Raw genomic sequence first — 26,364 nt, forward strand, 5'->3', positions numbered from 1 at the left:
TTTTGGATAAACATTTGCCCCCCCAAGTTTATTTATTGTGACCAGCAATAAGTAAACTTAGGAAACTAACCTTTCGTATACCCCACGAAATCTGTCAGAGCCACTCGTGCTTCCTCAAAAAGGGTGACCTAATCACGTCCAATCATGCCTTTTTGGTTTCCAAGTAACCCTTCTGACGGCTATTACACTTCCCCATGCCTTGAAAAAGGTAACTCATGATTACCCCTTTTTATCATATCTCAGCCATTATAAATAATCCTCAAATTTACCTTTTCACTTTTTACTTGCCATTTTCTTGCCAAGAACCCTCAAGAACTTCAACCCAAAGCTCAGAAACTTTGAAGATCATCCGTTTCTTGTTCTAAAGATCCTCTGTTCACACGCCCAAAGTTGCTTCATTTCAGAACCTCCAATCTTCATCTAGGTAATTTTCTTCAACTTTCATGCTCTCTAACATGCCATGCATACTGTCACATGCCTGTTTTGAGTTCTGAAATTTTTCGTGTTCTTAGGTAGAAATGCATGAGGATTGTGTGTATACTGATTGATGCTTGATAAGGTAGCGTAGTTTTGCTCTGCAGGAGTTACGAGCCAGTTTGATAGTCAAGATCGTAAGTTTAGGGCGTAAAATCGAAGTAAAAATTCGATTTTTAGGCTAGATGAAAAACTGGGTTTTTCCCGCCCCTTCGGAGTCGAAAAAGCTCTTTTTCCAAAAAACATTTTATTTCCACTTTTCAATTTGTTTTTCAAACTGCTCGCATAGAACTTAGTGTTTCTATTAGAATGCTGCTGGTCGTAGACGCGAGCAACGTTATTCCAACTTTCAACATAAGCTCTCAAGCTGTGTGTCTTATCTCCTTCTTTCTCTGTTTGCGGCTTACATGCAAGATCCGTGGGGAGGAGAAAGACCTACTGACGATGATTTATTAGCTTAACTACTTGAGGACGAGGAGCAACCATCATCACTGATACCTGACATCCCATTTTCTCGTGTCACTTTAAACACTCCACCTGTCCTTACTCAAAATATGGCTCGTGCTAAAACCAAAGCCCAGAAAAAGAAAACCCCCAATCCTTCACATTAGCTTGCTCCTCGGGCTGAAATTCCTTCGACCAGTGGTCGAGCTGAAAATATTCTTGATCCCAATAACCAAACACACGCTCAGCCCCGACATGCCATTTAGCCAGATGTTGAGTGGCATTTAGTACCTGAGAGCCGAGTAACGATCAGGATGATCGCCAACTACATCAGGAAGTATGGTCCCATGGGGGTGACCTTAGTCCGACCAAACCAAGACCAACAGGCGAACCTACCCGGAGGCGCCTTCAGAGCCTGGTTGAGGTTCCACATTGAGGCAGGGGCTACCTTGCCTCTTCATTCATTCTTTCAAGGGGTAGCAAACTATTTCGGAGTTGCCCCTTTTCAAATTACTCCAAATGGATATAGAATGCTTGTAACACTCTATATCCTGTACAGCCACAAAAAATGGCCCGTGCCAAATCCTCATGAGGTTAACTACTTGTTTGACCTCAAGTCTAACCCCAACCAAGAAGGCACGGGGTTTTTTAATTTCTATCATTAGGAAACTGGGCGTACCTTCTTGACTGACACCACCGATATATCAAATGTTGGGAGGTACTACCAAGAGTACTTCCTCACGACCGACATGATCACGGACAATCTGGCCTTTACTCAAGGAGGTAAAACCTTTGTATCACTGGCTGTTACTCTTCATTTAGTGTTATCCTCCACATTCTCTTAAACTTTTAATGCCTTCCATGCCCATTGGTGCAACCAGACCCAACTCCAGACATGGAGTTGAGATCAGCCCTCTTTGCCAGCATGACTGACGTAGAAAAAAGCGTTAAACATCTGGTCACAGAGGCTAACCTTAGGCTAGTTGGCCTTTTGGCCCCTCATCAGAACATGAGGGAGTCAACAGCTGGGAGTGCCAGGGGTGGAGAGGAACTCGAGCAGCAACCACCAGTGTCACCTCCACGAAGGAGACAAACCGGGGTCACGATCAGGGAACCTGTTGGCACTCCTCCAGCAGAGAGGCCCTCTGCCCCCTTGGGGAAAGGGAAAAAGAAGGCCACCGAGCCTGTCGAACACTTGGATGAGTCTTTAGACGAGAATGGTACAGTTATGTTGACCCTGAATTTGGCCAACTTACACGGAGTCAAATTTGCTTAATGCGGACAAACACGTTGGAAAGAATAAGATGACGAAATAATAAAGAACACAAAAGTTTATAGTGGTTCGGCCCCAAAATCTGGTAATAACCTACGTCCACTCGAATTGTTATTGATATACAATTCAAAGGAGTGATCAAAGAACTGGGGTTCAATGAGTTTCACCAACCTCTGAAGGACAAGACAATATATCAAATAGAATCACTCTAGTCTCAAATAATTCGAAGGCCAAAAGTCTCTTCCTTTAGCTATCTTTCTCTATTTATAGGCTCAAGGGGGATTACATTAATTTGTTACAGATATTCTTTCCTAAATAATCGGATACTCAGGAAATCATGGGAGTCAATTTTGGGATTGACTAAGATCTTTATAAAAATATCATGAGATACGCGGAACCTGCGACCAGTACCTGCGACCATACTGGTCGCAGGTAAACTTCGACTGCCTTTTGCTTGTAATATCTCTTCTGGTCGATACCCTAGCAGAATTCCGCCAAGTGTCAGCCATGTGTCCAGAAGTCACTTGCCACGTCATTCGTGCTTGTTTTTTGGATAACATTTACCCCCCAAGTTTATTTATTACGAGCAATAAATAAACTTTTGAGGAAACGACCCTTCGATTACCCTACCATACCTGTCAGAACACTTCGTGCAATCTTGGAAAAAGCAACCTACCCTTGTCTAATCACGGATTTTCGCTTCCCAAGTAACATTTTGACGGCTATCACCCTTCCCCATACTTCGAAAAAGGGGAAGCTGATGATTACTTCCTTTTAACGCTTACAGACAAAAATATATATAGCCTCTTTGAAGTCTCCTTTTTCGTTTTACGCAAGCCATCACTCTTTCAAGAAACCCTAACACCAGAGCTCCTGTTTCCCTCTGAAGACCGTCCTTCGGCGTTTCAAGATTCAGCCCGTGAGCCCCTTTTACGCCTGGAAAATCTCTCAAATCTCCACGATCTTCACCTTGGTAAGTTTCTGGACTCTTACGCTTTATATTTTTGCCGTGCATGCTTCTGTAGATCGACTGTTGAGTTCATTCATTTCTGGGTTGAAATGCATGTCAGTAGGGGGGTTTAATAGGTGATACTAAATGTTGTGTAATATTTCTCTATTGCTATGGAGTTATGAGTTAGTTTGATAGTTAAGATCATGGCCTTAGGACGTAAAATCGAAGTGAAAATTCGATTTTTATGCTAGCTGAAAAACTAGGTTTTTCCCGCCCTAAAAGGAGTTGAAAAAGCTTTTTCAAAAAACTTTTTTCTTTCACTTTTGATCTGTTTCTCAAACTGTTCGCGTGAAAAAATTTAGTTTTTTGTTAGAATGTCGCTGTATAAAAGCTTAACTTTTATACTCGACCAGCGTTATTCTAAAAATCTTTCAAAATTCTTCATCCTCACCTCCCCATTCTTTTGTTTGCAGACTTTAATGCCAGATTTGTGGGGAGGTGAACGACCCATCAACGACAATCTTCTTGCCCAGCTGCTCGAAGGTGAAGAACAACCGATCGACCGAGTTCACGAGATTCCATTTTCACGATCTTCTTCTAGACCTCGTCCATCACAACCTTAAATGGCTCGCTCTAAGTCCTTAGGCAAGAAAAGACCTGACTCCGAAAATAGTCCAAACTCTCCCGCCCAGCCTGATTCACAGGCTAGGGTTCCCTCGACCAGTGGTCAAGAAAATGCTGCCCCAGACCCTCGTATCCAAGTCAGGGCCCGCCCTCGGCACCAAAATCTTCCTGATGTCGAGTGGTATCTCTCCCCCACTAGCTAAGTGACTCCTCGGATGCTTGCCAATTATCACAGGAAGTATCCTCTTACAGGAGTTAATCTTACCATCCCAGCTGCTGACCAAAGAGCTAACCTTCCCGGGGGTGCCTATAGCGCTTGGTCCAGATATCACATAAAGGCGGGGGCTATCCTCCCTTTACATCCTTTCTATCAGGGGGTGGCCAACTATTTTGGTGTCGCCCCCTTTCAAATTACTCCAAATGGATATAGAATGCTAGCCGCACTCTATATCCTGTATAAACTTAAAAAATGGCCAGAACCTACCCCTCACGAGGTCAATTTCCTCTTCGACCTTAAGTCCAACCCTCAACAATACGGGACAGGCTTCTTCCATCTCTGTCACCAGGAAACTAGCTGAACTTTCCTGAGTGATACTACCCATATTTCCAACGTGGGGCAGTACAGTAGGGAGTACTTCCTCACGCCGGACATGACTACGAACAACCTGGCCTTCGCTCATGGAGGTAAATGCCTTTTTCACTGGTCGCTACTTTTCCTTTATGAATTATCTTGAAACTTTCTAAAGTATACCATGCCTTTCAGGTCCATGGTTACGTCCGAACCCAACACTAGACATGGTGTTGAGGTCCAACGCACTGGCCAGGATGGCAGACGCAGAAAAAAGAATCAAGTCCCTGGTCACTGATGAAAATCTAAGGCTATCTGGCCTCCTGGCTCCTCGCCATGAAACAAGAGGACCTGTGGTAGCAGATGCCACGGCCGAGGGGGATCCCGAGCAGCAACCCCTGGCGTCTCCTCCTCGAAGGAGGCCAACGGGGGTTACAATTAGGGAACCCACTGGCGTCCCTTCAGCAGAGAGGCCTTCTGCGCCCTAAGGCAAGGGGAAACAAAAGGCAACAGAGTCTGTCATAGACCTGGATGAATCCTCAGATGAAAATGGTACTGTTATTTTGCATTTAAATAGCTTGCCAATTCCCTGTCACTTGTTTGACGGGGACGGAAATTTTACGTATACTCCAAATTTAGGGCCAGACTTCTTCGTGCCAGATAGTGAGTGTATGACTAATAGAGTCAGTAGTATAGCGACCAGTAGTTGTATCTCGGGTATTAAACTTTGTGACCTCTTTTCTGTTTTACCAAGAATTTTCATCTGCCTTTATCTTATCATCTACATATTTTTCTTTGTACGCAGAGATGGCTACTCCCAACGTTTTTTATTTGTACCAAGCTGAAGAGGAGGTAGAAGTCCCCCTGGTTCGACGAAAGACATCCAGGAGGCATAATGGCGAATAGAGCCAAGGACCTCCGGCCAAGAAGGGTCGAAAAGAAGATCCTTCCAAGGATGTGCCAACTGGGCAAGCTTCTGCTCCTGCTGAGAAGGAAGCTGCCCCTGCTGCCAACCATCCGCCTGCAGCCCGAAGGGGGCACACTCTGCAAGCAGAACTTCCCGGGGAAAAGCTCTTAAACCGCTCCCTGCGATCAGCTAAGGATCGCCTTGCTCATATCTTGAAGCATGACCGTTGTAGGGAGGCAATGGCTGAAGCTGAGGGCATGGGGGTTGACCAGATCCTCAACAGGGCTCTTAACGAAGTGGCCAGCGTAAGTATTTTTTCTCTTGACTTTTACTTCTCCTTTTTGTAGTCTAGTCTAACTTTTATTTCCCTGACTACGGGCCATGCAGACAGTAACCGCCACTCGCACCCGTGCCCTTACTACCATCGACCAGGCTCGGGTAAAGGCCATCGAGGAGTTCCAGGTGAGAGCCATTGAGGAGCTTCAGGCTGCAGAAGCCAGGCACGCTGGGGAGTTGGAGGTGGTCACCCAGCAAAAGGATGCTGCGGTAGCAAAGCTGGAAGAGGCTGAGTCTTCTAAGGCAGCTATGAAGAAGCAGAGGGATGAATACCAGGATTCCAGCCAAACCAATATCATGAAGTCAAGAGGCTCAAGGAGGAGCTGCTAGATAAGGACAAGGCCATAGCTGTTTTTGAGAGCCAAGTGGAGTAGCTGAAGCTTACTAATGCCAAAGATCTGGAAAGGTATAAGAATGCGACGCTTCGGTGTTTCTACGACTTTTGGCAACACAACCGGGGTGCCAACTTTAACTACCTTCCAGAGGATGCCAGGAACAATGAGTTGGCCCGCTGCACTGCTCGATTGGCTGAAGAAGAAGAAAGAGCAAGGGTTCCTGCTTCCCCAAGCATCCAGCCGGCCGCTGACGCAGAGGAGGGAGGAGCTGTTGAGAATGCGACCAATTAGACTGCTGAGCAAGACCCTCCTGCTTCTTAAACTTATTTTTATTTCTGTTCAATTACATGACCCACAGGTCGTGATGTAAAGACTAAATTTTTTTTTTCATATTTAAATTTGCTGCATGGGCAGCAAACTTTCCTTTTACTTTGAACAATTACATCCAAGCAGTACTACTTGCGGTGTAAGAGAATGCCATTTGATATTATAATATTTTTATCTATTATAACATCTGTTCACATGACCAAACTTTGCATAGTACTTTGGTTTGATTCAACAAAATATAAATTTTGAAAAATACTCTAAGTACCGTAGCATGCTTTCACTTATTTTGTTCATGTGTTTACATACCTCTTGGTATGCTTTGCTATCGATGTATCTTATATGCCCCCCAAGTGATCGAGGAGCTTTAGGTCCTTGGTCACTTGCCTTGACCACGACCTGTGCGAACATTACTGCTCAATAGTAAATATAACACTTGTAATACAACAAAACAACACACGTAATGAACAAATACTTGTAAAATAAATTTACAAAGGTTGGCAAGAATGACTGGCTGCGCACAGTCCCTTATAATCTCGTATTAAAATGGACTAAACATGTCTTTACGAGTGATCTGAAAAAGATCTTACACTTATAAGCGATTAGCCATATAACGTGGCTAACAGTTTTTCGAAACTTGTAAAAAGTAAAAATTAATACAAGCCAGTCCTTTAAAAATGACTGTTTATTGGTAGTACTTGCGTAGGTGTTCACCGTTCCAATAGCGTGGAATGAGATCTCCATTTAACCGTGCAAGTTTGTAGGTGCCCGGATGAAGGACTTCTTCAATTTGATAAGGTCCTTCCCAGTTTGGTCCGAGCACTCCAGCAATGGGGTCGCGGGTATTCAAGAAAACTCATCGTAGCACTAGGTCACCGACGTTGAATTTCCTTTCTTTCACCTTTGAGTTAAAATACCGGGCGACCTTTTGCTGGTACGCCGCAACTCGGAGTTGGGCTCTTTCTCGTATTTCTTCAATTGAGTCTAGGGACTCCATCATCAGTTGGCTAATCTATCTCTGGTCGTATGTAATGCGTCGATGTGAGGGGGGGATCTAATTCGACAGGTAACATAGCCTCATATCCGTATGCTAAGGAAAATGGGGTATGACCTGTCGCTGTTCGATGAGAAGTTCTATACGACCAGAGGACTTCAGGTAGCTGTTCTGGCCATGCTCCTTTAGCATCTTCAAGCCTTTTCTTCAGGGTGTCCTTAAGCGTTTTATTCACTGCTCCGAGCTACCCGTTTGCTTGTGGATGCGCGACTGAAGAAAAGCTTTTGATAATCTTGTGCCTTTTGCAGAAGTCGGTGAATAAGTCAGTGTCAAATTGGGTGCCGTTGTTTGAGACAATCTTTCGAGGCAAGCCATATCGGCAAGCAATGTTCTTGATGACAAAGTCAAGAACTTTCTTGGTCGTTTTGGTAGCGAGTGGTTCAGCTTCGACCCATTTGGTGAAGTAGTCGACTGCTACAACTGTGTACTTCACTCCGCCTTTTCCCGTTGGCAGGGACCCAATCAAGTCTATACCCCATACTGCAAAAGGCCAAGGACTCTGCATCTGTTTTAATTCATTTGGAGCTGCGCGTGGGATTTTGGAAAATCTTTGACACTTATCGCACTTTCGTACAAACTCCATTGAATCTTCGTTCATAGTCGGCCAGAAATAGCCTTGCCTTAGAATCTTTTTCGCTAAACTTTGCCCCCCAACGTGATCCCCGCAGAAGCCTTCACGTACTTCCTTCATTAGCTCCTTAGCTTTCTCTGGTGTAATACATCTGAGCAGTGGCATGGAATATCCTCATCATTGGTCAGATACCTAGCAGCCTACCTTTGAAGAGTTCTGGCCTTGTTTCTATCTGCTGGTAGTACACCATTGGTCAGATACTCCAAGTAAGACGCCATCCATGTATCTTCTATTCAGATTTCCATATTGGTTTCACCTGCTCGTATGCTTGGCTCGCTCAATCTTTCTACTGGCACAATATTCAAAGTGTCAGCATATTTCACGCTCGTGAGTTTGGCTAAGGCATCTGCGTTCGAGTTCTGATCCCGAGGTTTCTGCTAGAGGGTATACTTTGTGAACTGGGCTAATATATCTTTTGTTTTGTTCAAGTAGGCCACCATTTTCAGGCCTCGTGCTTGATATTCCCCTAGAACTTGATTCATTACTAGCTGTGAATCACTGTAAATATCCATCACCTTTATACTCATGTCTTTTGCCATTCTTAATCCAGCGAGGAGTGCTTCTTATTCGGCTTCATTATTTTACGCGGTGAAGTCGAACCTAATGGCGCAGTGAAATCGATGCCCTTCTGGCGTTATCAAGATCACCCCTGCTCCCGCGTGAGATTCGTTGGATGACCCATCTGTGAATAACTTCCACGAAGGAGCTTCATCTTGAGGCTCAGGCGCACTAGGTTTTTCGCAATGCTCGTTGTCTGGGAGTTCGGTGAACTCTGCAATAAGATCAGCCAAGACTTGTCCTTTTACTGCTGCTCGCGGTGAATATGTAATTTCGAACTGCCCCAGTTCGACTGCCCATTTTAATAAACGCCCAGCCGCCTCTGGTTTTTGGAGGACATGCCGAAGGGGATGGTCAGTTAAAACTGTAATAGGATGGGCTTAGAAGTAAGGACGTAGGTTCCTTGAGGCCAAGATTAAACAATACGCTAACCTCTCGATGGGAGGATACCTCAGTTCTGCTCCGATTAGCCTCTTGCTTACATAGTAAACCACTTTTTGTACGCCTTCTTCCTCTCGTACTAGTACCGCACTAGTAGCTACTTCAGTGATCGCCAGGTAAATGAACAAAGTTTCTCCTTCGACAGGCTTTGATAAAATAGGAGGCTGTGCCATATGGGCTTTTAAGGCCTGAAAAGCTTGCTCGCAGTCTCCTGTCCATTCGAGCTTCTTGTTGCCCCTAAGTAGAATGAAGAATGAGACGCATTTGTCCGTTGATTTGGAAATGAATCTACTTAGGGCGAAAATTCTCCCAGTTAAACTTTGTACATCCTTGATCTTCTCTGGCGATTTCATGTCGATCAGGGCTTTTATCTTGTCGGGGTTGGCCTCGATTCCTCTTGAATTGACAATAAACCCCAAGAACTTCCCTGATCCGACTCCGAAGGAACATTTAAGAGGATTTAATTTCATCTGGTACTTGTTCAATACATCGAAACACTCTTGTAAATCCTTCACATGTCCTTCTGCCTTTTTTGACTTTACCAGCATGTCATCCACGTACACCTCCATGTTTACTCCGATCAATTCTTTAAACATGTGGTTAACCAGTCGCTGGTAAGTTGCACCTGCGTTTTTCAGTCCGAAGGGCATTACTTTATAACAGTATAATCCCGCATCGGTCCGAAAGCAGGTGTGATCCTCGTCAGGGGGATGCATGCTGATCTGATTGTAGCCTGAGTATGCATCCATGAAAGAGAGGATCTCATGCCCTGCGGTAGCATCGACTAACTGGTCGATCCTCGGGAGTGGGAAGCAATCCTTCAGGCAGGCTTTATTGAGGTCTGTAAATTCCACAAAGGTCCGCCATTTGCCGTTAGGCTTGGGAACCAGTACTGGATTAGAGACCCACGACGGATAAAATGCCATCCTGATGAACCCATTTTCCTTTAATCTTTCAACTTCTTCTTTTAAGGCTCTCGAGCGGTCCTTATCGAGCAGCCTTCTTTTCTGTTGCACGGGTGGAAAATTCTTGTCTACGTTCAGGACATGGCTGATAACTGCAGGATCTATCCCAGCCATGTCTTTGTTCGACTAGACAAAGACTCCCTGGTTTTTCCGCAAAAACTCCACCAGTGCATGCTTCGTGGTTGGTTCTAAGTTTTTCCCGACCTTCACGACTCTGGTCGGGTCTTTTTCGTCATGTTGGACCTCTTCCAGGTCCTCGACGGGTCCAACGTTTTCTTCAAAATCCCCTAAGCGAGGATCTAAATCTCTATCCTCACTTTGGGTAGCACCCTATTTGGTGACTTCATCACCGGATTGGGCTTGTGTATCAATCGCCATCTGCAACCTATCTAGGGGAGTGCTTTTTGACGTTCCCTTCTTCGCCTTCGTGACTGAGGTGTTGTAGCACTCCCTGGCTTCCCTCTGGTTTCCCAACACGCGTCCTACCCCTGCGTCAATCAGGAATTTCATGGTCATGTGCCATATGGAGGTGATGGCCCGTAGATCAACCAGTATAGGCCTCCCAATGACGACATTGTACGCCGAAGGACAATCGACTACTATAAAAGTAGCGAGTAATGTCCTGGTAGCAGGCGCTGTACCTACTGTCACTGGTAGTCTGATTGACCCTGTGGGGGCGAGTCCCTCACCAGAGAAGCTGTATATCGTTTGGTTGCAGGGCTCCAGGTCCTTAATGGACAACTTCATGCGTTCCAGTGAAGACTTATACAGGATGTTCACCGAACTTCCTGTATCAACCAGCACTCTCTTTACCATCATGCTGGCCATTTCAATATCCACGACCAGCGGATCGGAATGTGGGAACCGGACATGTTGGGCATCGCTATCAGGGAAGGTTATTTTGCCCTCTTCTGATCGAGCCTTTTTCGGCGCGCGGTCATCCACAGTCATCATCTCGATATCCTGGTCGTGGCACAGAGTCCGAGCATATCGTTCTCTGGCCTTTCTGCTGTTTTCCGCGAGGTGCGGGCCTCCACAGATGGTCAACAATGTGCCAGTTACGGAGTCAGGCTGTAAAGGTGGCAAGCGTTGGCATGTGGGCGCTTGCTCGTTGCCACCTGGAGCTTCTCTTTGGTAATTTCCCGAGACCCATATATATATTTTCAAGTGTCCTAGTCTAATAAGAAACTTGATCTCATCCTTCAGCTGGTTGCATTCGTTGGTATCATGTCTATAGTCGTTATGATAACGATAGAACTTGGTAGTGTCTCTATCTGGGCTTGCACGGCACCAGGAATTGCCGTGGCCTCTAGTGCTGGTGGGACGTACTCGTTGTGCCACTCGTGACGATCGTTGAGTACATCTCTCAAATCCTCATCTCTCCTCCGCTGCTCGCTAGCTCCGAGCAGGTTGAAGACGTTATTTTGTCTGGGCTGCCCCCCAGCGTCTCGTCTATCGGGTTGGTCATCCCTAGGTGGCTGGCTTCTGCCTCCACCTATTTCTTCATTCCTCCGACCGGCATTTCCTCTGCCTGAGTCGACCTCGTTATAACCATGGCCATCTTTGAATCTCGATTGTCTATGGTGGGATCGACTGTTCCCTCGATTGCCTTCCCGGGCTAGGACCTCTTGAGCGTTAGAGGGTGGCCTGCGTTGGTCGGTAGGTCCCCGTGCATTATCATGCCAGGGGGGGGGGGGGGGCTCGGACCGCAGAGCCTAACTCTGAGTTCCTCCTATTACCAGGTGGACGCTGTCCTCTGCTCGGAGGGTTTGGCTCGTCGCCCCTGTGGCGTCTAGGACTGCGAGGCGGCTGCCCGACCCTATTATGCCTCTGCTGCGGGGGATTGTTGCGACCAGCTTGGGCTAAAGGTTGTACCTCAGGGTCCAGCGGGACATCGTCCTGAGGTGCCGGTGGATGCTCGGGTCGTTGTGGGCTCAAGGGCTGGATAAGTGGGCTAGGATTGGGACCCCGGTGGGGTGGCCCATTCGCAGGTTGATCAGGTTGCGAGGCAGATGCAACCTGATTCCTAGCTAGTTGAAGGGCTGCCTCGAGGGCTGCCATGGCCTCCCTCTGACGACGGTCCATCTTCGCCTGTCTTTCATTCAGCTCCAGGCGCTGCCGTTCAATTTCTTGTTGCTGCCGCGCCATGATTTCGGCAACACTTTCCTGGCCGGCCCTCAAATTAGCCAGTTCCTCTTGCAATACCCCTAGGGTATTCTTTAGGGTTTCGGAGTCCATTTCTTCCTCATCAAATTCCAAATGTGGCTCATCCTCTGCCACGTTTGGAGGAGGAGGAGGCGGGTGAGATGGTGCAGCGCCGGCCGCCTGTCCAGTTTTCTTGGTAGTTTTTGCCATTGATCTTTCAACGATAATGAATCAAGCTCTCAATGAAAGCACCAGAATGTTGACCCTGAATTTGGCCAACTGACACGGAGTCAAATTTGCTTGATGCAGACAAACATGTTGGAAAGAATAAGATGACGAAATAATAAAGAATACAAAAGTTTATAGTGGTTCGGCCCCAAAATCTGGTAATAACCTACGTCCACTCGAATTGTTATTGATATAGAATTCAAAGGAGTGATCAAAGAATTGGGGTTCAATGAGTTTCCCCAACCTCTGAAGGACAAGACAATATATCAAATAGAATCACTCTAGTCTCAAATAATTCGAAGGCCAAAAGTCCCTTCCTTGAGCTATCTTTCTCTATTTATAGGCTCAAGGGGGATTACATTAATTTGTTACAGATATTCTTTCCTAAATAATCGGATACTCAGGAAATCATGGGAGTCAATTTCGGGATTGACTAAGATCTTAATAAAAATATCACGAGATACGCGGAACCTGCGACCATACTGGTCGCAGGTAAACTTTGACTGCCTTTTGCTTGTAATATCTCTTCTGGTCGATACCCTAGCAGAATTCCGCCAAGTGTCAGCCACGTGTCCAGAAGTCACTTGCCACGTCATTCGTGCCTGTTTTTTGGATAACAAGTTATTTCACTTTTAGATAGCTTGCCAATTCCCTGTCACCTATTCGACGGGGATGACAATTTTAAATATGCTCCAAATTTAGGTCCAGACTTCTTCATGTCAGAGAGTGAGTATAAGACTAGTAGAGTCTATAGTATAGCGACCAGTAATAATGGCTCAGGTATTTCACTTACAATTTTTCTTTATTTCTTTTCCTGATGTCATATACTTAGTCATTTATGCTATCTCACTGTTCTACTATTTGCTTCTTTTCCAGACATGGACTCCGAGAACGTGTTCGACATTTACAGCACCCCTGAGGCTCATGCGGCTCCCCCGAGCAGAAAGAAAACAAGCAAGAGGCATCATGGGGAAAGCAGTAAAGCGCCTCAGGCTAAGAAGTCTCACAATGCAAGCCTCCCAGAGGATGGGCCCTCAGACAACGCAACTCCACCTTCTCCTCATGAGCAGCAGACTCCCCCTGCTCCAGCCGGGTCGACTCCATCACCAGCGGCCCCAACTGACCAGACTTAGCAGGCCGGTCTTGCTTCGACTGGGGGCGACATAACTAGTCGCGCCTTTAGATCGATTAAGGACAGGGTCACGAAAATTATAAAGAACGACCATTGCCGAGAGGTAATGGCCGCGACAGAGGCGATGTACGTCGACCAGGTCTTAAACCGTGCCTTGAACGAGTTTACCAGTGTAAGTCATCTTTTTCTGTGGAGATAGCCCTTCTATATTCTACAGTTAGTCTAACCTTTTCTCTGACCACAGACAATGCTGACCCTTACTGCCGACCGTTGTTGCATAAATTTAAGCAATTAAAATGTACAAGTAATATAGTAGTAAGTGAGTATCGTCTCCACAGGGATTTTAAACTAAATAATTGCAAAATCAACTAAAGAACAATTTAAAAATAAGATAACAAAATTTAGAAAATGATTGGAATATGAATCTGAAATTTAATGGGTATACGTAATTTCAATTAAAATAAAATGAAGAACTCAGAAAAAATTAATTCAGAGGAAATCTATGTGAACAATTAGATCTGGATGGCTATTTCCCCTATATAAATTGCCCAGTTGTTATAGCAATGGTTCAGCAATCAAGCACAGAGTTAACCGACTTCACAAGAGGCCAGTAAGCTTTTTCCAAAACCTACTGATATACTTTCACAACTCAATTCAACATATTCCTATATTAAATCAGGTTGCAAAACAGTCATTAAATCACCAAATCTCAGGTTATACAAGGTAGCAAAACATTCCTATTTTACTACTAAGATTTACCTAAAATGGTATTTCTCTTGCATCATTTAAGTGGATTCAGCTAGACAAATTCTTTCCAAAATCAGATCTATCTAGTTAATTGTTAGTTATGGCCAGTAAACAACAATCATTGAGCATTAATTACACTTAAATGAACAACAGAAAAATTACTAAACTCATGCATTGAATCAATACTTCATCATATAGGGTTCATAGCCACCCAAATCTTAAGGAAATTAGTTCATGTCTGAAATCAAGATTACAAAACCAACTGAAATGAAATCATCCATAATACTCAGTTCACAAATTAGAAAATAAGAAGATACACTACAAAATGAGGAGGGTAGAAGAAAGAGTTAGAAGGACTTTTGTTGTGCTAAATCCTCCTAGCCGTGAGCCTTGTTGACCTTCCTCTTCTGTGTATTCTCTCTGTTTTTCCTCTTTTTTATCTGTACTTTTTCTTTCTCTGATGGTAATGGTAAAAAATGGTTGGAATCCTCCAAAATGGTACTACCACCTCTATTTCGGCTGGGTCCTTCTCTTTAGGGTACTTTCTTTACCCTAATTAGAAAGCCCATTTCCTTCTTTGGTCCCTCTCTTGCCACCTCAGCCAGCTGACTTATTTCATTAAAATGGATGCCACATAGGCGCTGAGGTAATTACTTAAGTGCAGCTGGCTTTTGTCCACGTCATCTGCCTTCTCCCCAGGATTGCTATGCGTTTGGCCTACAACATCGAAACAACAATGCTCCCCTTTCAGTCCCCGTTTTCCTTCTGCTCCCTTTAATTCCCTTTGGAATTTTTAAGCCTCCTTTCCTAAACAACACAGAACAGATATTTACATAAAATATTTACAAATAATACATCAAATTACCGACGCTTAATATGGACTCGCTACCTAGAACAAAAGGGTAAAAACTAAACAAATTCACAGTAAACACACTTTCATTACTCTTTTCAACTTAAAAACAAGCTCAAAGATCATAAAAATAAATCTAAATCCTAGAGTTATCAACCGTCTCCCCTCGGGTGCAGTTACCGAGTAGGCCAAATTTTTGGAGCAATGGCACGCTGATGAACTCAAAGCTACCGAAGCGAAATATGCCGAATAGCTTGCAGCGGTGCTCGAGGAGAAGAATAAACTGGCTGAGGAGTTGAGGGAGAAGCAAAACTCTCTGGACAAAGCCATCGAGTAGATGGACCAGTTCAAGGAGTCTAACTGCGTCAATTACCGCTCGGCTAAATAGCTCGAGGAGGACTTGGCTGTGAGTAGACAGGAGAATACAACCTTGGAGGGCCGGATGGAGGAGCTTGAGAAAGCCAATGCTAACAATTTGGAAAGGTACAAAAATGCCACTCTTCGATGCTTCTATGATTTCTGGAAGCACAACTAGGGTGCCAACTTCAATTACCTTCCTTAGAATGCAAGAAACGCCGAGCTCGCTTGCTGTGCTGCTCGACTGGCAGAGGAAGAAAGATCGAGGAGTCTTGCTTCCCCTGAGATCTCGCTGGCCACTGGGATGGATGAGGTAGGCAATGAGGCTGCAGACATCGTCGATCAGAGCCCTCCTAAAGATCCTCCGGCTCCTCAAGATCCTTCAGCTCCTTAGTCTTTTTCTGTTTTTATTTTTATCTTTTTAACTGCACGACCTACGGGTCGTGATGTAAAGACAATATATTTTTTATTGCTGCATGGGTAGCCTTTACTTTTATTTGAACAATTACTTCCGAGCAGCGATTGCTCGCGGTGTAAAAGGATACATTTTGATATTATAAATATATTTGCATCTTATTATAACATCTGTTTGCATGACCGAACTTAGTATAGCACTTTGGTTTGATTTAACAAAATAACAAAAATTTGAAAAATACTCTAAGTACCCTAGCATGCTTTCACTTATTTTGCTCATGTGTTTACATACGTTTTAATGATATTCTTTGCTTACTTGTACCTTATATGCCCTTAAGTGATCGAGGAGCTTTAGGTCCATGGTCACTTGCCTTGACCAGAACCTGTTCGAACATTACTGCTCGTAGCAATATGATTAGAATTATAATACAACAAAACAACACACGTAATGAGCAAATACTTGTAATAAATACAATAATTGGCAAGAAATGACTGGCTGCGCACAGTCCCTTTTATTTATCGTAATAAATGGAGTAAACATGTCTGTACGAGTGATCAACAAGATCTTTCACTTATAAGCGATCAGTAACATAAAATGACCAATCCTTTTTCAAAACTTGTAAAAAGTGAAATTTATACAAGCCAATTCTTTAAGAAGAATTATTCATTGGTAATACTTGCGCAGGTGTTCTCCATTCCAATAGCGAGGAACGAGATCTCCGTTTAAGCGTGCACATTTATAAGTGCCTGGGTGAAGGACCTCATCGATCTGGTATGGCCCTTCCCAATTAGGCCCGAGTACTCCAGCAGTTTGGTCGCGGGTGTTTAGAAAACTCTTCGGAGTACAAGATCTCCAACATTGAATTTTCTTTCTCGCACTTTAGAGTTGAAATACCAGGCAACTTTCTGCTGGTACGAAGCTACTCGAAGTTGGGCTTGTTCACGCTTTTCATCGATTGAGTCCAGGGATTCCATCAATAGCTGACTATTAGAGTCTTGGTCGTATGTTAATTTGCGATGTGAGAGTGGATCCAATTCGACAGGCAACACAGCTTCATACCCATATGCCAAGGAAAACAGGGTATGACCTGTTGCTGTTCGGTGGGAAGTTCTGTACGACCAGAGCACTTCGGGAAATTGTTCCGGCCATGCTCCCTTAACATCTTCAAGTCTTTTCTTCACTGTATCTTTTAAGGTTTTGTTAACTACTTCGACCTTCCCATTCGCTTGGGGATGAGCGACTGAAGAAAAGCTTTTGATAATACCATGCCGTTTGCAGAAGTCCATGAATAGATCACTGTCAAATTGGGTGCTGTTATCCGAGACTATCTTCCTTGGTAATCCATATCGACAAATGATGTTCTTGACTATGATGTCAAGAACTTTCTTGGTCGTTATGGTTGTGAGTGGCTCAGCCTTGGCCCATTTGGTGAAGTAATCGACAGCAACCACTGCATACTTTACACCACCTTTCCCCGTAGGCAAAGATCCGATTAGATCTATTCCCCAAACTGCGAAGGGCCATGGACTCTTCATTTGCTTTAACTCGTTGGGGGATGCTCGTGGGATTTTGGAAAATCTCTGACACTTGTCACATCTCCGCACGAACTCCATTGAGTCTTCATTCATGGTTGGCCAAAAATATCCTTGCCTTAGGATCTTTTTTGACAAACTTTGCCCCCAAGCATGGTCCCCGCAGAAACCTTTGTGCACCTCTTTCATCAACTCTTTGGCTTTCTCCTTTGTAATACATCTGACGAGTGGCAGTGAGTATCCCCTTTGGTACATGATTCCATCGACCAGAATATACCTAGCAGCTTGCCACTGAAGGGTCCTAGCTTTATTTTTGTCCTTTGGTAGCATGCCTCTTGACAGATACTCTACATATGGTGCCATCCATGTATCCGCCATCTGGATTACCAGAGTGGTTTCTGCTGCTTGGATGCTTGGTACTGACAGTCGTTCAACTGGAACTATGTTCAGAGTATCAGCATCCTTCGCACTTGCCAATTTTTCCAAAGCGTCCGCGTTGGAATTCTGATCGCGAGGTACTTGCTGGAGACTGTATTTGTTGAACTGGGCTAACAGATCCTTTGTTTTGTTCAGATAGGCACCATCTTTAAGCCTCGCGCCTAGTACTCTCCTAGAACCTGATTCACCACCAGCTGAGAACCACTATAGATGTCAAGCACTTTTATGTTCATATCCTTGGCTAACCGTAATCCAGAGAGTAATGCTTCATATTATGCCTCATGGTTAGAAGCAGTGAAGTCAAATCTGATTGCACGGTGAAATCGATGCCCTTCAGGCGTTATCAATATCACTCCTGCTTCTGCGTGGGATTCGTTGGATGAACCGTCTGTGAACAATTTCCATGTGGGAGTTTGGATTTGACTTTCAAGTTCGTTGGGCTCTTCAGTCTGCTCGCCACTCTTGAGCTCTGTGAATTCCGTGATGAAGTCAGCCAAGGCTTGTCCTTTTATTGCTGTTCGCGGCAAGTAAGATATATCGAACTGCCCGAGTTCGACTGCCCACTTTAGCAATCTACCTGCAGCCTCTGGCTTTTGCAGGACTTGTCAAAGAGGTTGGTCGGTCAAGACCGTAATTGGATGAGCTTGGAAGTAAGGCTGTAGCTTCCTAGAGGCCAAAACTAGGCAGTAGGCTAGTTTCTCGATGGGCGGGTACTGCTGTTTTGCTGCAATCAGCCTTTTGCTCACGTAGTAGACAACCTTCTGCATGCCTTCTTCTTCTCTTACTAAAATAGCACTAGCAGCGTATTCTGTGATTGCCAGGTCGATGAACAAAGTTTCTTTATCGACCGAATTTGACAGGATGGGTGGTTGTGCCATATGTGTTTTTAGTGCTTGAAAGGCTTGTTCGCACTCATCTATCCATTCAAATTTCTTATTGCCTCTTAGTAGATTGAAAAACATAACACACTTGTCTGTCAATTTCGAAATGAATCTACTGAGAGCAGCAATCCTCTCGATCAGGCTTTGAACATCTTTAATCTTTACTGGCGATTTCATCTCGATCATGGCTTTAATCTTCTCGGGATTCATTTCAATTCCTCTTGAGTTAACTATAAATCCCAAGAACTTCCCTGATCCTACTCCGAAGGAGCATTTAAGTGGATTTAACTTCATCCGATATTCATTCAGGATGTTGAAGCATTCCTACAAATCCCTTATATGCCCTTCTGCATTCATTGACTTAACCAGCATGTTGTCAATGTAAACCTCCATGTTTATGCCGATCAGCTCCTTGAACATATGGTTGACGAGTCTCTGGTAAGTCGCACAAGCGTTTTTTAAACCGAAGAGCATCACCTTGTAACAGTAGAGCCCTGTATCAGTTCGAAAGCTAGTGTGATCCTCATCAAGGGATGCATACTTATTTGATTATACCCAGAGTATGCATCCATGAATGAGAGGATCTCATGCCCTGCAGTGGCATCGACCAGCTGGTTGATCCTCGGGAGTGGGAAACAATCTTTGGGGCAGACTTTATTTAGGTCTGTAAAATCCACGCACGTATGCCACTTGCCATTCAGCTTGGGCACTAGTACGGGATCAGAGACCCACGATGGATAAAACGCCACCCTGATGAACCCATTCTCCTTCAGCTTCTTGACTTCCTCTTTCAAGGCCTTTGATCTATCCTTGTCAAGCAGCCTTCTTTTTTGTTACACTGGTGGAAAGCTTTTGTCGATGTTCAGGACATGGCTGATGACTGCAGGATCTATCCCGACCATGTCTTTGTGTGACCAGGCAAAGACCTCCTAGTTCCTCCTTAAGAACTCCACCAGTGCTTATTTTTTTGTTGTCTCTAAGTTTTTACCGACTTTCACAACTCTGGTCGGATTTTCCTCATCGAGTTGAACCTCTTCAAGGCCCTCGATGGGTCCCACTTCTGCTTCAAAATCCCCAAAGCGAGGATCCAAGTCCCTATCCTCACTTTGGGCAACGCCCTATTTGGTGAGATTATCATCCGAGTGGGCCTGAACATCTATCGCCATTTGCAACTCCTTTCCAGTGGCATCTCTCGATACACCCTTCTTTGACTTGGTGATCGAGGCATTGTAGCACTCCCTTGCTTCCCTCTGGTTTCCCAACACGCATCCTACCCCTGCGTCTGTTGGGAATTTCATAGCAAGGTGCCATATAGAGGTGACGGCTCGTAGGTCGACCAAAATTGGTCTCCCTATCACAGCGTTGTACGCCAAAGGACAATCAACTACTATAAAAGTAGTGAGTAATGTCCTGTTAGCAGGTGCAGTGCTTGCTGTGACTGGGAGTCTAATCGGCCTTGTTGGGGCGAGCCCTTCTCCGGAAAAACCATAAATGGTTTGGTTGCACGACTCTAGGTCTTTCACGGACAACTTCATCCTTTCCAGCGAAGACTTGTATAGGATGTTGACCGAACTTCCTGTATCGACCAACACCTTTTCACCATCATGTTTGTGATCTGAACACTCACGTGTTGGGCGTCGTCATCAGAGAAGACGATCAGTTCCTCCTCTATTCGAGCCTTTTTTGGTGCTCGATCCTCAACACTCATCATCTCAATGTCCTGGTCGTGGCGTAGGGTTCGAGCATATCGTTCCCTTGCTTTTCCACTATCTCCTGCAAGATGTGGGCCTCCGCAGATGGTGAGTAGGGTACCTGCCACAGGAGCTGGCTGTAAAGGTGGCGAGTGTTGGCGTGCAGGCTCTGACTCGTTCACTGAGAACATCCCGCAGCTCGTACATATCTTCTTAAATGTCCCTGTCCTATCAGGAACTCCATTTCGTCCTTCAGCTGGTTACACTCGTTAGTGTCGTGCCCGTCATCGTTGTGAAAACGGTAGAACTTTGTTGCATCTCTCTTAGAGATATCTTTCCTTATAGGTGCAGGTCGTTTGTAGGGCACACTTGAGCTGGTCGCCTGGTAGACCTCAGCTCGGCTTTCAACAAGGGCAGTGTTGTAGCGACCCAAATTTGCTAATAAGGCTTGGAGCCTTGCTTAGTGTGCCTGGAGGGCAATAATTGTTATACTGTATTAATTAATGTGAATTTAATGAATATGTGGTTAGAATGCATGTTTAGGTGATTAAATATGCATGTGGGCCCCATTTGATTCTTGAGGGTATAAATGTAATATATGTGATATTTTCGATATAATGGTGATATATTTGTGATGCACGTTCCGAGACGGTCCTAGAGAGCTATTCCGCTTAAAGTCACAGCGGGATTAAATACCCGGCTCGGGATAAGCCTAGGGGTATTTTGAGATTATTATAAATTTAGTTGGGGACTTTTAATTAATGGTTAATGGTATTTTAGTAGCTTGGGTAACCATAGGTAACCATTGAGGATAGTTACTCTAAGTGAGAAAATGGTATATTTGTAAGAGGATAGGAAAGGTCTAAGTTGCCCTTGAGGATTAGTTAGAATATGGGTTAGATGGAAGGGTAATTGGGTCTTTTGGCAACTAGTTGTGTTGGGATAAGGCTGAGGGAATTTTAGAACGGTTTAGAAAAACAAAGGAATGAAAAAAAAAATAGAACTTCTCAGTCCTCTCTCTCTCTCCCATGCGATTTTCTTCTCCCTCTCTTTGGTGAATGAGAACTTGCTGAGTTTTGAGGATTTTGGGCTGGAGAATTGAAGGAATTTGGCTGCTGTGGCTAGGAAAGTTAGCTCAAGGGTGTGCTAAGGTCAGAGGTAGGGTGTTTCTCTCTGTTTTGTTTGAGTTTCTAAGCTTGATTTTGAGAGATTGATGTTGGAAGCTGAAAGTTGGTTTGTTACTGGTTAGTGTGGGAATTCAGTTTGGGAGCAAGAGGGATTAGCTTGGAGTTAGATTTGGAGGAGGCTCAGGGACGAATTTCTACTTGAGGTAAGGGTTTCCTGCATCTCTTTTTTGTTGAGCTGCTGTGGTTTAAATTTCTGGTTTATTGGTTTAAGATTTATAAAGTTCAAAACCAATTTGTGAATCATGGGTTTGATTGTGTATCTAGGTTTGTTGTTGATGTTTCTGAGTTGCTAGATGGTTTATAAGGGGTTTTGAATTGAATTTGGGACTTAGGTATGCATTGGTATTGGTTTGGGAGTATTTTGGCTCGGGGAAAACGTTGGGAGAAACCCAGATTTCTGGGTTTGGGAAGGGGCGTCATGACCCTGTTCTTCTGCACCGTGGCGCTAGGTTACATCAGGGAAGGAAGCCATGCTGGGTGCCGCGGCCCTTAAGGGCTAGTACTGCGGCGCTAGGCCATTTTTGGGCAGGGGGAAATTTCAGTTTTCAGGCTTTTGCCTAGGGGGCTCGGGGGACGCTTCCGCCACTTTGTGTGGGGATCCGGGAAGTCCCGAGGGCTCGGGATTGGTTCCAGGAGATGCTTTTGAATTGATTAGTAATGGGAGTGCTATTTATGTGTTGTAACTAGGTTCTCGGTGAGGCTCGGATTAGAGCATCGTGCTCGAGGGTTCAGTGCTCAGGAAGCTCGGGACACATGTAAGAAAGCTGTTGTACCCATAGAGCAAGGCAAGGCCCCATAGCTGTGTTGTAAGGCACGACCCTATATGTTTATGTGTTGGGTGTAGCCCATTGATTATGTTAGTATATGTTTAAGTTATGTTTTAATTATGTTGTGTATGCATATATGTGAATGATCGGCAAGGGCCGGGAACGGCGAAGGCCGAGAACGACAAGGGGCCAGGAGCAGCGTTTAGCATGCGAAGTGCGAGCTGCCAGGGTAAGACCCTGAAGGATACCTGGGATATCCTTACGGTGTAGACCGTAACTCAGGATCTGGTAAAGTGCCTGAGAAGGCATGGCCGTATGTGTTTAGCTTGTTGACAAATTGGTTATATGCTAAATGGTTCATATGCATATGTTATCTGTTTATGTGGAGTTTTCTTGATGGGCTTCGGCTCACGGGTGCTCTGTGGTGCAGGTAATGGCAAGGAGAAAGTCAACCTACCATGAGTATGGAGAGCATGACGCGGCGCGTACATATTAAGTCTGCCTGGCTGCCACGGCCAAGGGTAGTTTTTGAAAGTTGTTTGTAAAGAACCCTATTTTGTCGTTTATTCGACTTAAAGTATATATTTTGAGTTGTAAATATTTATAAACAGTATTTTGGGATCCCAAATGTTAAACATTTTATGATTTTTCAGTAAATGGAATTATTTTCAAAGTTTATGACTCTGAATATGGTTTGATTACACGTTTGCCTTAAAACCTCGATTAGCGAGTTAAAAGTACATTTTAAACTCACTTAGTAACGACTCTAAGGAAGTAGGGTATTACAAGTTTAGTAGGTGAATCTCGGTTCATACCAATTACCTTTGGGGTGCTTACTCTTGGAGGTCGAGGGTTCGTTGTTCGCCCGCTTCCCATCATTTCTACCATTGCCTTTCCTGTTGCCATTTTGTTTTTCGGACCCATTGGCAACTTTGGTGGGTACTTCCTTGGGCCCCTTGTATTTTGTTGGCGATTTCCCTTCGTTGGTAATCGCGTCCTCGAGCTTGATGTACCGATCAGCTCGTTCTAAGAATTCCTGGGTTCTTCTTACCCCATTGTTTCTGAGGTTTCTCTAGAGGGGTGAATGGCGTCTAACCCCAGCAGTTAGGGCCATCATCTTACCTTCATTGCCCACAGTCTTGGCTCCAGCTGCAGCTCGCATGAAGTGTTGAACATATTCCTTCAAGGGCTCCCCCTCTTTCTGGTGTATCTCGACCAGTTGGTTCACCTCAGTGGGGTGCACACGACCCGCATAGAGCTGCCGTAAAACTCCTTTATGAACATTTCCCATGGTACTATAATGGCAGGGGGGAACTTAACGAACCACTCCTGGGCAGTGTTAGACAGTGTTGTTGGGAAGATGTGGCAGCGGGCATCTTCTGACTCCTTTTGTATATCCATTTGTATCTCAAACTTATTAACGTGAGATACCGAGTCTCCATACCTGTCAAAATTTGGAAGCGTTGGCATCTTGAACTTACTAGGGGTTTCAGCCACAACAATCCTCTGTACGAAGGGGGTGCCTCTCCTCCGATCGTACTCAATGTGGGATGTTCTCCCCCCAACCAGTTGTTGCACCGCCTGGTTCAGGGCATCAATCTGAGCCTGAACAACTTCTAGGATTGCTAGGGCCTCTGGTACTGGGGGAATGTACTCATCCTGCCTTTCTTGGCAGTCGTTAAGTACGTCCCTCAGATCATAGTCTCTTCGCCGCTGCTTGCTGGCTCCGAGCTGACTAAAGACGTTATTCTGCCTGGGCTGCCCCCCAGCGTTATGACCCGCTGGTCGGTCTTCTCTAGGTGGGGGTGTAACGCCCTACATCCTTAGAGCTGTTACAAAGTGAGTTTAAAAAGTGCATTCAACTCGCTAATCGAGATTTTTGGTCAAAAAGCTTGATTAAGCCATAAACAGAGTTATAAACTTTGAAAATTATTCCATTTACTGAACATCATAAAGTGTTTGACACTTGGGATCCCAAAATACCGTTTAGAAATATTTACAACATATAATTACAAACCAAGTCGACTAGACGACAAAATCTAAGTTTTAATACAATCATCTCTCAAAACCACTGGCTGTGGTAGCCAGGCAGGCCAAACATGTACGCGCCACTTCACGCTCCCCGTACTCATGGTTGGTTGACTTTTCCCTTGCCCTCACTTGCACCACAGAGCACCCGTGAGCCGAAGCCCAGCAAGAAAACCCTCACTACCAGAAAACATATGCATAACAAATACATAGCATATAAACAGTCCATCAATAGGCTAAACACATACGGCCAAGCCGTCCCAGGCACTTTACCAGGCCCTGGGTTTGCGGTCCACACCGTGAGGATATCCCAGGTATCCTTTAGGGTCTCGCCCTTGCAACTCGCACTCCACGTGCTCAACGCTGCTCCCGGCCCCTTGTCGTACTCGGCCTTGCACTCAACATGCCCAACGCCATTCCTGGCCCTTTGTCGTTCTAGGCCCCTGCCGACCTCGGCTTGTGCCATTCCCGGCTCTTGCTGAACATTTACACAATTTCATTCATAGCATAACAAACATATATTGAACACTAACAAATTCAATCAAAGGGCTACGTCCTGCAATTCAAACATATTGAGGCTCAGCCCTGCATACAGGCTCTATGGGAATAGTGGTTTTCTTACCTGCGTCCCGAGCTCTTCGAGCACCGATATCCCGAGCACAGTCCCCTAGCTTGAGCCTCGCCAAAACCCTAGTCACAACGCATCAATAATATTCATCCATCAAGTTCTAATCCAATAAATAACTTTGAGCCATAACTTTAATCTTTGGGACCTTGAATTCTATCAATCCGGGTGATAAAATCCATCCTGAACCTTAACCTTTGAGTTCCCAAGCCTAAACACACTTAACAACACAAAATGGCACTAAGAACCGCGACCCTACCCCACAAGGGCCGCAGCTAGCCACGAAATAGAGGCTAGCACCTCCCTGAAGCATGCATGGGCCGCGACGCACTTGGCCAAGCGCCGCGGCGTGCCTCGAGCACCATGGCCTCCCAAGGCCTCGCATGCACACGGGCCGCGACCCTCGCCTCCAAACCCAGAAATCTCCATCTTTTCCTGCATTTTCTTCAAACCATCTCATCCAAAATCAAACTAACAATTCCAGATAATCATCACAAAGGTTCTAGCCCAGTTTCAACATCAAAACCTATCAAAAACCTGCTCCACAAACTCAACTAAACACCCTAGAACAGAGCAAATCCTACTCACATGCATTTCCTAAGAAAACAGTAGAAATCAACCATAATTCTCAAAGTTAGAGCTTACCCTTGCTGAGTTATGATTCAGAGTTGATCCCTTAAATTCCCAACTTCAATTCCTCAAGCTCCAAGCCCTGGTTTTCTGATTAGAATCTCCCATGCTCTGCCCCAATTCTATGGATGGATATTGTTAATTTGTTGTGACTAGGGTTTTGACGAGGCTCAAGTTAGAGGACTGTGCTCGGGATAGCGGTGCTCGGGACTCAGGTAAGAAAACCCTTGTTTCCATAGAGCTTGTATGCAGGGCTGAGCCCAATATGTTTGAATTTGTTGGTGTTCAGTATATGTTTATTATGCCATGAGTGCAATTATGTGAATTGTCGGCAAGAGCCGGGAACGGTGTAGGCTGAGGTCGGCAGGGGCTGGGAACGGCAAAGGGCCGGGAATGGTGTTGGGCACGTTGAGTGCAAGGCCGAGTACGGCAAGGGGCCGGGAGCAGTATTGAGCACGTGGAGTGCGAGCTGCCAGAACGGGACCCTAAAGGATACCTGGGATATCCTCACGGTGTGGACCACAAACCCAGGGCCTGGTAAAGCGCTTGGGTCGGCTTGGCCGTATGTGTTCAGCCTAATGATGGCCTGTTTATATGCTATGTGTTGATTTTTGCATATGTTATCTGTTTGTGGGTTTTCTTGCTGGGCTTCGGCTCACGGATGCTCTGTGGTGCAGGTAAGGGCAAGGAGAAAGTCAACCAACCTTGAGTGTAGAAAGCATGAGGTGGCATGTACATGTTTGGTTTGCCTGGCTGCCACAGCCAGTGGGTTTTGGGAGATGGTTGTAATAAAACCTAGATTTTGTTGTTTAGCTGACTTGGTTA

The sequence above is a fragment of the Humulus lupulus genome, chromosome X (genome assembly GCF_963169125.1).
Source record: "Humulus lupulus chromosome X, drHumLupu1.1, whole genome shotgun sequence".
NCBI classification, from domain to species: domain Eukaryota; kingdom Viridiplantae; phylum Streptophyta; class Magnoliopsida; order Rosales; family Cannabaceae; genus Humulus; species Humulus lupulus.